Genomic DNA, 8,192 nt, shown 5'->3' on the forward strand with positions numbered 1-8,192 from the left:
ATCGAAACAGTGAACCTCCCATACAGAGCAAATTGCACATGACGAACGCATCGGCCTGGTCTTGCACGGGGACACTGCTCCAACAAGCTCAGTCCACTGGAATGGGGAGAACAAAGGTGGGATGGCAGCTCTCAATCTTTTATTCAGAGCGAGCTGCCCTCTCCCACCTGTGCAAACACTCCAACTTGGTATGTCACAGGTTCATAGACAAGAAAGGGGATGAAACACGGTTGAACTCCCAGAACTATTCAAGCACTGAAACTTTTAAACTAAGCTTAGATTATAAAAAAAATATATTCAAAGGCTTGGCGTGCTTCCTTTGTGTTTTAATACCTCCTCCATAAATACCGACACTGAAAGAGCTGCGTCGACGCAATACAGCACCGACAAATGCAGCTCATTAGCCGCTTTGTTTACGTAAACTGACTTTTCACCCACAAAACGATGGCTTTTGTGATGTGAGTGCACGTGTAACAGATCACAAACTACAAAGAAAAGCCCTCAGACTTCAGAGGAGAATAATGGGCTAATGGTTCTGGTTTGCATCTGCGATTAAAAAATATGGGGTAAAATACAGCATCATTTTTTTTGCCAGGCTGGGTTGATGCTGTCCTGACATTAATGTTCTAGTGTGTGCATGTGTTTGGACTCACTGCAAGACCTGATATTATGAACATCATGTTCAAATTTAACAACTGCACTATTTCCCGAATGAAATGTGCTGGTTAACTCGCTCAGCATTTACAATGCCAAGGAACACACGTACATGTGCATGTGTGCGCACGTACACACGCAGAGAGAGGTTTTTGCCAAATAATTCTTTTTTGAAATATCAGTTGCCACATAGGTACAATGCTTACTTCCTGTGGCAGGACAAACTTCAGCAGAAAAAAAAGTGTTAATAGTGAAATCACCTCCATCAACATTATAATTATCTCTGAAACCAGGCCATTTACAGGCCAATTACAAACACATGTACACAAGCATGCAAAAACACGTGTAACATAATGTTCCTTTCTAAAGAACTCCATACTGACATTTCCAGATTTTTTAAAAAGTTTTCTTTTACTAGAATGCAGCATTTAGCTGATACAGTTTGCAGCTCTTTCAGACAGACAATAACTCTGTCTCCAGTGCACACAGACAGACAAGCAGATAAGAACAGCTCTGGTTACAGCTGTTTGTATCCTTAGGCATTTTCAATTCTGTGCCAAGTACATATTTTATCTAACACAGGATACATGTACAACTCAGTGCTAGGTGCAGTTCATTGAAATTACATACAGTAAATGTGCTTGTAGTAATATGCAAGTAAAGTTATTTGAATACATTTTCTATAGAGAATCTATAAGAGGAACGAATAAAAAGAACTACACCAGAGACGCATCACAGTGAACATACAATAACATTCTAGACTGGATGGCCAGTTTAATGTTGTAACTATCAAATCTTATTTATGCAATTATGCACACGTGTAACACGACGGTCTAAGACTGGTTACAAAACCAATAAAAATGATATTTGAATAATATATGAGCAATATTAGAATAATGTGAGGTTTACAAGATTAAAATTTTGGTCTCTTCCTCACACAAATATCTTATGGCTTCAGAAGACTTGAAATATAGCACACAAGCATTATGCCTGCTAGGTGTTTTTTCTTAATTTTTTTCATATTCTAAATATAATATTCTAAAATGTCCCCTTTTGGAAGAATATAGTGATACAGGTTTGGAACAACATGAAGGTGAATAAATGTTTACAAAATGTTCAATTTTAGTGAACAATCACTTTTTAAATATGGTAAAAAAGTTGTGAGTATTAAAGTCTTAAAGGGGTCCTATTATGCTCTTTTACAAAGTATTGATGTTGTTTTGGGGGTGTACGAGAACAGGCTCTCATACTAGGTTGTTTGAAAAACACATTATTTTTCACATATTTTCCATTATTACAACACCTCTCTCCCCAGTCTGGCATGAACGACTCGAATAGTTCCTGTATCAAATGAAGGCCCGCCTTCTGAAATACGAAATGTGCTGTGATTGGTTAGCTGGGCCAGTGTGTGTTGTGATTGGTTAGCTGGGTCAGTGTGTGTTGTGATTGGCAGCACTCGGCGCCTGGTCAGGAAATGTCATGCCCCTTACCACAGCCGCCTGCGAGCTTCAGTGTAAATATTGCGTCAAAATCAAATCAATTTGAGCACGATTTAAACCCGGATGATTGTAACCACTCCAAGTTCGTCTGCCTTGGGAAAGCTAGCGTGTCTCCGACATAGTAATAACACTTGTTGCCTTCTCTAGTGCAGCTCAACCAGGTCTCCTCCCATTCGTCTGTATTTGTGATATCACAAATCCTGGAAAATATGCGTTGTAGTCCAAACGAGTCGTTCGTTGTAGTTTTTGAAAAGTGATTTCTGTTAAATAAAATATCTCCTTTTGAAGTGGACTTTGAACTTTGTAACTTTGCAGATGTTTTTTATGCTCAAACAGCAACATTACAGACTAACTAAAGCTGAAAAAGTGAAAAAGCATAATAGGACCCCTTTAAGGCAAAACTGCAAATATAACTATAATGATAACTATATTAGCATCCACACCAAAGGACAATGACATTGTTTATTATAAGTGAGCATGCAGTTTTGATGCTTTAAATGCTCAGCTCTTTAAAGTCAGGGAGATTCTGATTGGCTGTCAATGTTTTTATCGTTCATCAGCTGGGAAAATCGTTATGAAAGTGATTCCAACGATATTGTTCCTCTATGTCACTATTTCTATAGTTGGGGTGTGAATGTCCCTATTCTTATACAAATAGAATGATTTTTAAAACTTTAAAACTAAAATTAAAATTTTTAGTTATAGTCTTTGGTGTGAGTGGGGCTTTACTTCTATTGGTAGCTTATAATACATTGACCAAATGTTTAATAAACAAACACATAAGCGACACAGAATTTGTAGAACTTTGTGAATGACAGCCATTATAATTCTGCATTAAAATAAAGCCCAGGCCTACCAATCATCCAAAGCATAGTATATGAAGAAGCCTATGCTTTTCCATTGCGTTTGGCTTCTCTGTAAATTGGCCAAAGCAGCCAGAGACTGACGCCTGCATTACTGTTGTCCTGCAGAGGCAGATCACAGACACAGCATGGCTCCAACAGAGCTGCTCCATTATAATTTGTTTGATAAGCAGGGCCCGCCTGCAGAACTGCATTATCTGTCTAATAAACCCAGAGATCCTGACACCTGCTGAGAGACCAGCTGAAGGGAGAGCTGCATAAATGAAGTCTGTTTTCCCTGTTCTTATCAAAGCTATTTCTACTTTAAAAGGTAGATCATCAAGGTAAATGGGGCATGAGGGCCAACTTCTCCTTCTTACATAATAAAATATGTAAAAATATAAATATCTGAGAGTAGAGAAAAAGAAACCCTTTTCCTGATGTTCCTGTGGCTGCAAATAGAAAATGTACCACATTTGACTGTATCTGACCTCTTTAAAGAGCACAATCCAGGCCTTTGATACATGTGCCATTCTAAACAGCTGGTAACTGCCACGACTGTTGGATACACATTTCTGTCATTCAACAAACTTAAAGCTGTGCTGTTCATAACAGCCAGGTGCGGTGCCACAGGAACAGATTTTCTTGGGAGAAAGCAGTCAGCTTCTCTCCACCGGCAGGAAAGTTAGTGAGAAACAGGAAATATCTGACCACACGAGAGAACAGGGATGCAAGAGCATTTCTCAAACCGCTGTGTTCACACATTGTCTGAACTGACTGCTGTGTTTGTGTGTGTAAGGATTGCTGGAGGAGTGTCATGCCAATCTGATCTGACCATACTCATAGAAACCAATGAGGTACTGAGATTAAAACAAGCAGCCTACACTAGTGTGTACACTTATCCCAGCTGTGATTTGATTCTTGAAATATTCTATGTAAATATAGGCATTTTTACATAATTAGGTGAATAATGACAGAAAAATCAGAATGACAGAATCCTGGTCAAAGCTATGGATTACACTATATAATTCTATGAATTATAGACAGGAATATATTCTAATAATTATTAAATCAAATAATAAAAACACCATAGAGAGAAAAAATAAAAATCAGCATTGGCTGCTATTCAACAGGATTTTATAAGTAAAGAACAAACAAACAGCCCCTAACATAATTGATTCATGAGCTGCAGTTGCTACATCAAAATAGGCTGACATTAACACCCTCCAACACGCCAAATGCGGGTGGATTTGAGCAGTGGCATGAAACACAGTCACTCCCACTAGCCACTTTGGCGGGTTGACTTTAATATACAGTACGATTGCAAATTTTACACTGATTTTAAACAAGAGTTTAAGCGAGTAGTTAATATTAAGTGACTTACATTTTAGACATAATATTGTAAATGTTGACTGTTTTTGGTTAACGAAAATTTGGTTAATGAAAAAAGTTCCAAACAAACAGCAGCAGAAAACAACAGAACAGTCGCGTGAAAGTACATTTTAGTATGCAGTTGGCAACTTTAATCATATAAAATGCAATTTCCTAACAACAAAATTGAGGCCAGTGAAAAATTTTGGAAATCCAGTAGCCAAAGTGGCTGGTGAGCAAAAAAAGTTAATGTCAAGTCCTGGTTGTTACCAAATACACATTAAAATTAGAAGCCATTTAGTTATTGGAGTAACACGGATACAGAACAACTGTGCGACATTGTTTTTATAAACAAGAAGTTAATGTTGAGTAACTTACATTTTAGATACAGTAGCTCACCAATGAAAGTAATTCCAAACAAAGCCACAACAGACCTGTTGCAACTGTTGCTCCAACTACTGGAGAAACGATGTAACCTGCAGAAAGAATCTCTAAAAAGCCACACCATTAATGAACACTGACAGTCTGTCTGAATAAAATAAAATAAATATAATGAAATAAATATGGTTTCTGTAAAAATCTACATTAATTACTTAGATTAAAATACAAATTAAATAAATCTCAGAAATATTGGTGTTCAGATGATAAGTCAAGATGAATTGACCGTTCAGTAAATATATTCAGTGACATGATCAATGGTAAAATCCCACTGCATCTTAACTTTTGCATTTTATCTTATGCAAACTTGTCCTATGAGGATGCTTAGGTTGTGATGCTTTAAAGTTTTTATTTTAATTATATCTCCAGATTTGATTGAATATCATGATTTTGAAAGTATACCTCTAATTATGTTCTAATGAATGAATAAGACTCGTAATAGACAACATGACTCACCTCTCGCTTCACATGACAGCGTCGCGATCAAAACCCCAGTCAGAAAAGTCAAGCGTCCTCCTCTCTCTGGAAACATTTTACGATGACCCGCCACTAAAAGAAACCATGAGAATCATGATGATGGAGTTTTACACTACATATAAACTGCGACGCGAAAACATACTAAAACGCAGCAGCTTTCCTGATGATAATGAGCGCGTTACTCGCGTCGCGTTTAGGCGTTCGTTTACAAAGTAAATGTGGTGTAATACAGAGCCTGATGAAATGCAGTGTTACGGGTACTGAGTACTTACATGTCCGCCGAAAGCGATTTAATACTACGAACTAATCAGTTTCTTAAAGAGCGATGAAGACCAACACTCTTGAGCAGCAAAGTCTTCTTTGAAATGTCTTCAGATTTTTCTGTATACTGTCCAGGAGAAGAAAAGTTCAGGAGTACTTAGGTTCCACTCGCCTCTTCTCTTGACATGACCCGTCAGCATCCCTGACCGACCGTGGAGAGAACTGAAGACTACAGCTGTGAATCACAGCAGCGGCAGCCAGCAGCTGGAGACCGGCAGAAATTAAACACGAGCGCCCCCTGTATGCGGACAGATGCCAACACTACTGCACTACACCTGTGTGGGGTCAATGGCAATCAATAACCATTAGAGAAAAACTACAAATCAATTAACAGTTTCTATAGGGTGAATTATGCAACGTTTTCTTTTCTTTTTCTAAATTTGACCATATGTATTAAGTATTACAAAAATAAATAAATATTTTATTTCCTCCAATTACACTAGTATACTATAACCACCTGCAACCAAGTGACAAATAAACGGTTCATGTTTTTTTTATTTTTATCCAATTAAAGACTGTTAGTTAGATTTTATACGAAATGCTTTTTTTTATGAATGAATGAATGAATGATGCATTTATATAGCGCTTTATCGTGTATTGTTGTACACCCAAAGCGCTTTACAATCATGTAGGGGGGTCTCTCCTCAACCACCATCAGTGTGCAGCATCCACTTGGCAGCGGCGCCAGTGCGCTCACCACACACCAGCTACAGGTGGAGAGGAGAGAAAGTCATAGAGCCAATCAAGGGGTTGGGGATTATTAGGAGGCCATGATTGACAAAGGCCAGGGGGGCAATTTGGCCAGGACACCGGGGTTACACCCCTACTCTTTACGAGAAGTGGCATGGGATTTTTAATGACCACAGAGAGTCAGGACCTCGGTTTAACGTCTCATCCGAAAGACGGTGCTTTTTAGACAGTATAGTGTCCCCGTCACTATACTGGGGCGTCAGGACCCACGCAGACCGCAGCGTGAGCACCCCCTGTTGGCCTCACTAACACCTCTTCCAGCAGCAACCTAGTTTTCCCAGGAGGTCTCCCATCCAGGTACTGACCCGGCTCAACCCTGCTTAGCTTCAGTGGGCAACCAGTCTTGGGCTGCAGGGTGATATGGCTGTGGCTAATTTTATATACTAAAAGCATTTTAAAATCTGTATTTGCAACATTTGAAACATCTCAGCAATTCAGTTACAAATCAATGTGCTGTTTGTTTGATAGTCTAGTCTCATTTTCCTAGTAAAGCCTTTACAGCTCCTTTAATGCAAATTCAAGATATTATTGCTATTTATTTAACGGTAAACCATGATGCGTGTGATTTTGTTTTTTAACTTTATGGCCTTTGACCCTCTTGGCCTACTTGTTCAACCTTAACCCTAATCCAAGCCCATCCACCTCTCAAGTATTTTCTGAGGCAGAGTAGGCTTGGTTTATAGTTTATTACATCTCTCCGCCACTAGATGGTGCTCTAAGTATGCGTGATGTCTCTAATCTCCATCAGAACTCCTTTCCAATCAAAATACAATACATTTCATATTCCCGGAGCACCCTAAAGAGCTTAGATAATAAAATAAAAAAGTTAAATGTATTTTAATTTTAGTTTTCTATATTGCATTGCCTTTTTGTGAGAGCTGTATAGCAAAACAAATGACATGAATCATCTGAATTCTGACTTAAACAACAAACACCAAAAACTCTAAAATGTTAAAGGTATAGTTCACCCAAAAATGAAAATGCAGTCATTATTTACTAATCCTTGTGCTTTTCCAAACCTGTATGACTCTCTTCTGAACACAAAAGGAGATATTTTGAAAAATATTGCAAGCAAACAGTTTTGGTGACCACCGACTTCCATTGTATGGATAAAAATGTCTTCCTTTATGTTCCACAGAAGAAATAAAGTCCATATAGGTTTGGAACAGCATGAGGATGAGTAAATGACAGCAGCATTTTCATTTTGGGTGAACTATCCCTTTGATCTGATTCTAGAAGGCAACATGTTTTGACTGCAGTTTTGATTTTCACAAATGGCTTTTTTCACTGTGGTTGACTTTTCAAGAACTGTTATGTTCAACTGGTTCGCTCCATTTCTATCTCAGTAGCCGTGCAATTAAATGTCACTGCAACCTCTTCATGAATCAAAAATTAGATTTTGTGGTGTGCAGAAGCTCATGGGGGTGGGGGGGAGGTGCCTACAGTTTCCTCTCCTCCTTCCCTTTCCACATGATGCGGATTCCCAGAGCGATCTGGCGCTGGATGAGAAACCTCACATTGGTCTCCCACCACCCCCGTGGCCCCCTGGCAACCCTGCTCAGATATCTGGGATGAAGATGTCCTCAGCATCCACCCACTCTGTAGTCTGATGGTGGGAGGAGATTTAACAGTGCTTTGTAGCCATAGGACAGTCTGGCTCATTTCCTCTCTGGTCTCATGCAGTTTTTTCCTTGAGCTTTTTGGATCGCCCAAAAGTTGCGTTTGGAGTTTTATGACTCTCAGCAAGTGCTTGCATGGCTCAGCACCTTACAAACCACACACACACACACACACACACACACACACACACACACACACACACACACACACACACACACAC

General features: G+C 39.0%; 1 long non-coding RNA gene across 1 annotated transcript in view; it reads right to left on the bottom strand.

The window, feature by feature from the left end:
• LOC107560440 (uncharacterized) overlaps window positions 1–5,743 on the bottom strand; it is a 15,166-nt gene extending 9,423 nt beyond the window's left edge. The window contains exons 1-2 of the long non-coding RNA XR_001605730.1: window positions 5,554–5,743; window positions 5,261–5,353 (exon numbers count right to left, since the gene is read on the bottom strand). This is a non-coding gene — a long non-coding RNA (uncharacterized lncRNA). The remainder of the gene's footprint in view (window positions 1–5,260; window positions 5,354–5,553) is intronic.
• Between the last annotated feature and the right edge of the window lie 2,449 nt (window positions 5,744–8,192).

This window comes from Sinocyclocheilus grahami, unplaced genomic scaffold (genome assembly GCF_001515645.1).
Source record: "Sinocyclocheilus grahami isolate Dianchi unplaced genomic scaffold, SAMN03320097.WGS_v1.1 scaffold727.1, whole genome shotgun sequence".
Lineage (NCBI taxonomy): Eukaryota > Metazoa > Chordata > Actinopteri > Cypriniformes > Cyprinidae > Sinocyclocheilus > Sinocyclocheilus grahami.